This window comes from Macrotis lagotis, chromosome X (genome assembly GCF_037893015.1).
Source record: "Macrotis lagotis isolate mMagLag1 chromosome X, bilby.v1.9.chrom.fasta, whole genome shotgun sequence".
In the NCBI taxonomy this organism is placed as follows: Eukaryota; Metazoa; Chordata; class Mammalia; order Peramelemorphia; family Peramelidae; genus Macrotis; species Macrotis lagotis.
The window spans coordinates 510,403,503-510,410,101 of NC_133666.1; the positions used below are offsets into that span (position 1 = coordinate 510,403,503).

Consider the following 6,599-nt stretch of genomic DNA (forward strand, 5'->3'; position numbering starts at 1 on the left):
CTGGGAAAAAAGCTAACTCTTAAAGAAAGAAGACAAAACAGGAAATGGGTTGCAATGGCTTGTGCAATGTGGTTTTGGATCATAAAATGAATTTTAAGATGCTTTCCTATTACTAACAGGTTTTTGTCTATAAGTGAATTTATTAAATAAACGTTAACATGATTTCCCTATTACAACATCTGGCATTTCTTAAAATCAACATATACAAGTTGAGAAACTAGGGTGCCAATATGATCACAAAATATTCTCAGTCATATCCTTTTATATTTAATAATGTGAAGAACAGCTAATGGCATAGTGAACAGAGCACTGGCCTTGAAGTCAGGAGAACATGAGCTTGAATCCAGCCTCAGACACTTGACACTTACTAGCTGTGGGACCTTGACCAAGTCACTTTACCCTGATTGGCTCGCATCCAGGGCCACCTTCAGTCATCTTGATTCATATCTGGCCACTGGCTTCAGCTGACTCTGGAGGAAACAGTGAGGCTTGTGACACCCCCTCATTCAAATCCAATTCATGTACTTGTCATGTCATCACCTCCCTGAGGCCATGTTCTTCTTCAAGAGTGAAGGACATTCAATTAGGGAATGGCTTAGCAAACTGTGGTATATGTATGTCATGGAACACTATTGTTCTATTAGAAACCAGGAAGGATGGGAATTCAGGGAAGCCTGGAGGGATATGTATGAACTGATACTGAGCGAAATGAGCAGAACAAGAAAAATACTATACACCCTAACAGCAACACGGAGGTGATGAACAACCTTGATGGACTTGTTCATTCCATCAATGCAACAATTAGGGACAATTTGGGGCTCTCTGCAATGGAGAATACTATCTGTATCCAGAGAAACAACTATAGAGTTTGAACAAAGACCAAGGACTATTACCTTAAATTTAGGAAAAAACCTGATATCTTATTGTCTGATCTTGCTATCTCTTATACTTTATGTTTCTTCCTTAAGGATGTGATTTTTCTCTCATCACATTCAATTTGAATCAATGTATACCATGGAAACAATGTAAAGGACTGGCAAATTGCCTTGTGTGAAGGGGTGGGGGGAGGGAAGTAAGATTGTGGAAAAAACCACAAAACTCAAAAATATATAAAATCTTAAAAAAAAAGTGAAGGACAGGGGGTAGCTAGGTGGCACAGTGGATAAAGCACCAGCCCTGGAGCCAGGAGGACATGAGTTCAAATCTGATCTTAGGAATTTAATAATTACCTAGCTGTGTGACCTTGAGCATCATTTAACCACATTGCCTTAAATTTTTAAAAAAAAGAGGAAAAGGACAAACATGAAGAAACTTCTATAATGGCAGAGATGAGAGCATTTTTTTACAGTCATCAAAACATCTTTTATCATGGTCAAGATAAACAAAAACTTGGAAAACTAACTAAACAGTCTGCAAAAGATTTTATCTGATAAAATTAGGCCCCTCCTCCTAAAAGCTAGGTGGTGCAATGGATAAAATGCTGGGGTCTGAAGTCTGAAACAGCTAAGTTCCATTGTGGATTCTAACACTAACCAGCTGTGTGACCCTGGGCAAGTCACTTAGTGCTGTTTGACTCAGTTTTTCATCCATAAAAATGAGCTGAAGAAGGAAATATGGGGAAACACAGTGCCTTTGCCAAGAAAACCCCAAATGGGGTCACAAAGAGTCAAACACAACTGAAACAAATGAACAAATTTTCTTAAGGAATTACCATTTACAAATCAGAGTAACAAAATAATACTGCAAATTATATAAATTTCAGTATCCAAGAATACTGCATAGTGCAACAGTACATTTTATAAATAAAAGTATTTAACATTTCAATGTAAACTGCATCCAAAGTATTATTATGGAATGCACACACTGATTGAACTGTTCAGGTTTTAAACATTAATTTACTTTGACTATGTACATGTCAGAATGAAAGATTGCTGTCTGAATCCAGACATGCAGTATTAATACTGAACACATGCATTCACTTCAGGTCAACAGTTACTCCAACTCTACTTCAGCAGGTGGTAAAACTAACACACTCATTAAAATGTATGTGTTACAAGGTTCAACATGGGTTATCTCCCCAAAACAGTTCTCCAATGGAGGTAGCATTGAAACCTAAGAATTAGATGTGCCAAAACCAAGCTCTCTCTAATTGGCCTATCTCTAAAGAAAATTAAACTTCCTCTAATAACTAACAAATTCAGCTGCTTTCATCAGTACCTTGAGAAATGTCAGAGATCTTAAGTCTGTGATTCTAAGAAGCAGCTTTGAAATCCCCTGAATCAACCATTCATAAGACAGGGTATGATTTTGGATTCAAAGGCCTAAAAAAGTACATTTTCAACTAAAATGATTTACTGAATTTCTTAAGTAAAATTGCATTTCTGCTTATTTTTTTTTATGTTTTTGCAAGTCAAATGGGGTTAAGTGGCTTGCCCAAGGCCACACAGCTAGGTAATTAAGTGTCCTGAGGACAGATTTGAACCCAGGTACTCCTGAACTCCAGGGCCTGTGCTTTATCCACTGCACCACCTAGCCACCCCTCTGCTTAGTTTTTAATGAACACTCATTAAGTTATTTTTCTCTTTTGTATGATAACAAATTTCACTTCTTGGCACTAAAGATATAAAAAATTAATAGATCAGAGTATGATTTATTTCAGATAGTTTTCTTAAAGTGAATTCCATTAGATCTTCTACTCATATGAAATAAAGTCTAATGTTCCCCCAAAATGCCCTCATTATCAAAGATTCTTTGTTCAAGATAAAATAAATTATAACAATTTGTATCTAGTACTTAAAATGAAATAATAGCTAATATTTATACAGATCTTTAATACTTACAAAACTTTTCTCAAAAAAATCCTGTGAGGCAGGCTGCACAAATAATATCCTAAATTTTATAGTCAAGTAAATTGAGCCTCAGAAACTCTGACTTACATAAATATTAAGTGTCAAAGTCAGGATATAAACAAGACCTATTTTCTAGTTTAATCTCCTTTTAAATTACTTCTATTTCCAAATAATCTAATTCATTCCTAATTTGGAAAAACTTACCAAATAATCTATTCCTTAAGTACAACTGTCCAAGATCTAAGGATTCAAATATTCACAATTCTCCTTTATCTTTCAGAATCCTGATAGATTCTGAATAAAAAGTATTCATGGATAAAAGTAGCAAGAGGAAAAAAAAATTCTAATTAGGCATGTCACATTGCTCAATTTAGACAGTTATCTCACGTATTCCAACCCAGTAATAGATAAAGGGGAAAAGGAAATAATAAACAAAAGGGAGATAAGGAGAAAACAAAATAACAAACAAAAGAGAAAGTCAGGGAAACATAAACAGGGAAAGAATGATTTCTTCATTACCTAGAATCAGGGCATTAAAAACTCTAAAGGCTATCAGATATTAGTTAGGAAAATCCACTCATTTTAAAAATAAGCAAACTAAGATTATTTAATATTTATATAATAATACTGATAAATGAGAAATTGTTAGACAGCTAGTTTGAGTATACAGGTCTCATTTTCCTGGCTTATGAAACATTTCAAGAAAAGGCAATGACACATCAAATGGGAATGGAAAAGAGATCAATATAATCTAATTCCTTTTTTCCTAAAATGTATAACCCAAGGCATCCTAAATACTGATAACACTTTATGCATTAAGTGAGATGTATGCAAGTAAAATTTGACTGTAAAACAGTGAAAACAATAAGTTGACAAAGGAATTCTTGGATTATGAGCCAAGTGGGGTCAGAAGATAGAGTCAAGAGATCTGAGAAAGTGACTTCCCCAAATGCATATTTAAGTTGCTAAGCTGGAATAGGAATCAAATACCCCTGACTCTTAAACTATAAAATGGTGTCTCCTTTCTCAATGTAACATTTTCCATTGGTCTACATTTTAAAATCAAATTTTTGTTCACAGACAAAAATATACCCAAGTAGCCTGAATAATAATGTTTGTCCTTCATTCTGGAAGAAGACTATGATACCAGAAAGATGATGCCATGACAAGCACATGAATTGTATTTGAGTGAGGGGGATGCTGTGCTAAGTCTCCAGTCTCACTTTCTCCTCTGGAGTCACCTGGATCAAATGTCCAGATATGAATCAGGATGACTGGATGCAAGGCAATCAGGGTTAAGTGGACTTGCTCAATGTCACATAGATAGTTAAGTCTCAGAGGCTGGATTCAAACTCCTGTCCCTTCTGATTCCAAGGCCAGTGCCCTGCGCCACCTAGCTGCCCTAGAATGAATCATACCTTTTATTAGAATCAGAGCCAGGCAGTCTGTGGCATAATGGACACTACATACCAGAACTGCCAACTTACACATCCTTCTGAGAATAAAAGGTATAGGATACAGTATCATCTTTTACCAGAAATGCTACTATTTAATATGACATGATCTACCCTAAAATTTCTTCCTTTTTAAGTGGGTCAGGTTTTCATTTTCAGAAGAAGTTAGGTAGACCAGGAATAGTGAGGGACCAGCAATAGTGAGGAGACATAAGTTCAAATCTGCACTCAAATACTGGCCCTATGGACAAATCACACAATGTCCTTCAGCCTCAATTTTCTCATCTGTAAAATAAGGAGAGTAATAGCACCTATCTTTAAGGATTGTCTTAAAGATAAAGTAATATATTTGTTAAGCATCTTGCAAACCTTAACGTGCTATATAAATGTTGCCTAGTTATCATCAGCCATCTGTTAGATACCTACTAGAAATAAGAAACTTGTAGGTATTCAGAATGCAAAGCTAATCAAGCCAGTTTTCTGCCTTCATGAAACTCACAACCTAGAAGAGAGAACAAAGAGGGGAATAAAGTAATAAATAAAGCTACCCTGGGTGCCTATATAACATTTTTAACAATGGTTCAAGTATATTAAGGTGCAGATGGCAAATTTATCTGATACAAAGATGACATCATACAGAGGGATATATACCATTTTGACTGAACAGAATTTATCTAATAAGATTTAAATTATTAGATTATTTGCATTGTATTTAATAAATTGAAATTTAATGGAAACAAATGTAAAGTATAATATGCAGGGAGCACAACTTGGGCTAGAAGTCAGGGGTAGTACTCTCTACGGGTAGTACTAGAATGCATGCTCAGTACTCAATGGCATTCTGCTATAATATTTAATATTATATTTAATATTTATATATTTAATAATATTTAAAATGAAAGAAATGATGGTCTTTATCAAATCATATTCTAGACCATAGCTGTCCAAAATGTGGCCTGCCCCCTCCAACAATTTTATGGGACTGCTTGTGGGTTTACTAAATGCCAAACTATCACAGACCTCTCACTAAAAAGACAAATCAAAATATATTGTCTATTTTTTTTTGCCTTTTTAAAGAATGGATAGCCCTGTTCTAGACTGCAGAGTTCAGTTTTGTAGTTGTAGAGCAGCAAGGTGAGATCTATAGGTTAGCACTTCAAGAATAGGAGGAAAAAAGGAAACATTCAAAATCTATTTCCAAGTTAGAATTGAAATATCTTAGTAATTAAATATATAGGACAAAGAGATGAATCAAAGTCAATCTAGGGAAGAGTTAAGTGCCTCAGTAGGAAACAATGAGAGAATTAGCAAAGTAAGGAGTTTAGTTAGGAATAAATGCCTGATTTCTTTACACTGAATTTGAGGAATGACCAAAAGATACAGCTGGTGATGACAAGAAGAATTTAGGTCTGATGCTCAGGAAAAGATCAGGGATGGAATATATATTTGAGAATCACCTCTGAGTAGAAATAATAGTTAACTAAGTAAAGACAAAGTAAATACCAGGAAGCAGAATGTTTAGAGACAAGAGAGGACTAAGCAAATCACTTTTAGGAAAACATACTTTAATGGGGAAGCTAGGTGGCATAGTGGATAAAGCACCGGCCTTGGAGTCAGGAGTACCTGGGTTCAAATCCAGTCTCAGACACTTAATAATTACCTAGCTGTGTGGCCTTGGGCAAGCCACTTAACCCCATTTGCCTTGCAAAAACCTAAAAAAAAAAAAAAAAAAAAACCCTACTCAGAAAAATCACCAGCAAAGGAGAGGAAAAAAACCAGAATTATGACTTTGCTTTTACTTTTATCAATTCTGCAAGTTCAAGGTTAATATATGGAGTTTGTGACACTGTGATATAATAGAAAGAGTTCTGCCTTTGGATTCAAAAGATGTAGGCTGCTCAAGTGTCTTCTCTGTCATTTACTGGCAATATGACCATGGGTCAGTCAGTCAATAAAAATTTATTAAGCATCTACTCTAGGGAAGGTACAATGCTAGGGCTACAAAGAAAAGCAAAAAAATAATGCCTCAAAAAGTTCACAATCAATAATTATAGAGAAAAACAAGACATAACAAGGAGCTGGAGGGCACAAAGGTACCTGGTGGGAGTCCAGAGTACCGAAGTCAGATGAGAAAATGGTTAAAGAGCGATATGACTTGTAGGATGAAGAGATTCTGATGAGATCCAAGAGTACAGTTAGATGGGAAGTGATGAGATGGTTGCCTTGGATACCTTTCTAAAATGGAACATCTGGGAGGATGTTGGAAATTAGAGGGAGGGAGCAATGCTGGGGATAG

The 6,599-nt window shown here is 35.4% G+C and overlaps 1 long non-coding RNA gene across 1 annotated transcript in view; it reads right to left on the reverse strand.

Annotated features, from left to right (window-relative positions):
- Nucleotides 1-6,599, reverse strand: part of LOC141502289 (uncharacterized) — a 68,834-nt gene extending 62,235 nt beyond the window's left edge. Inside the window, exon 1 of the long non-coding RNA XR_012472485.1 lies at nt 6,401-6,599. This is a non-coding gene — a long non-coding RNA (uncharacterized LOC141502289). The remainder of the gene's footprint in view (nt 1-6,400) is intronic.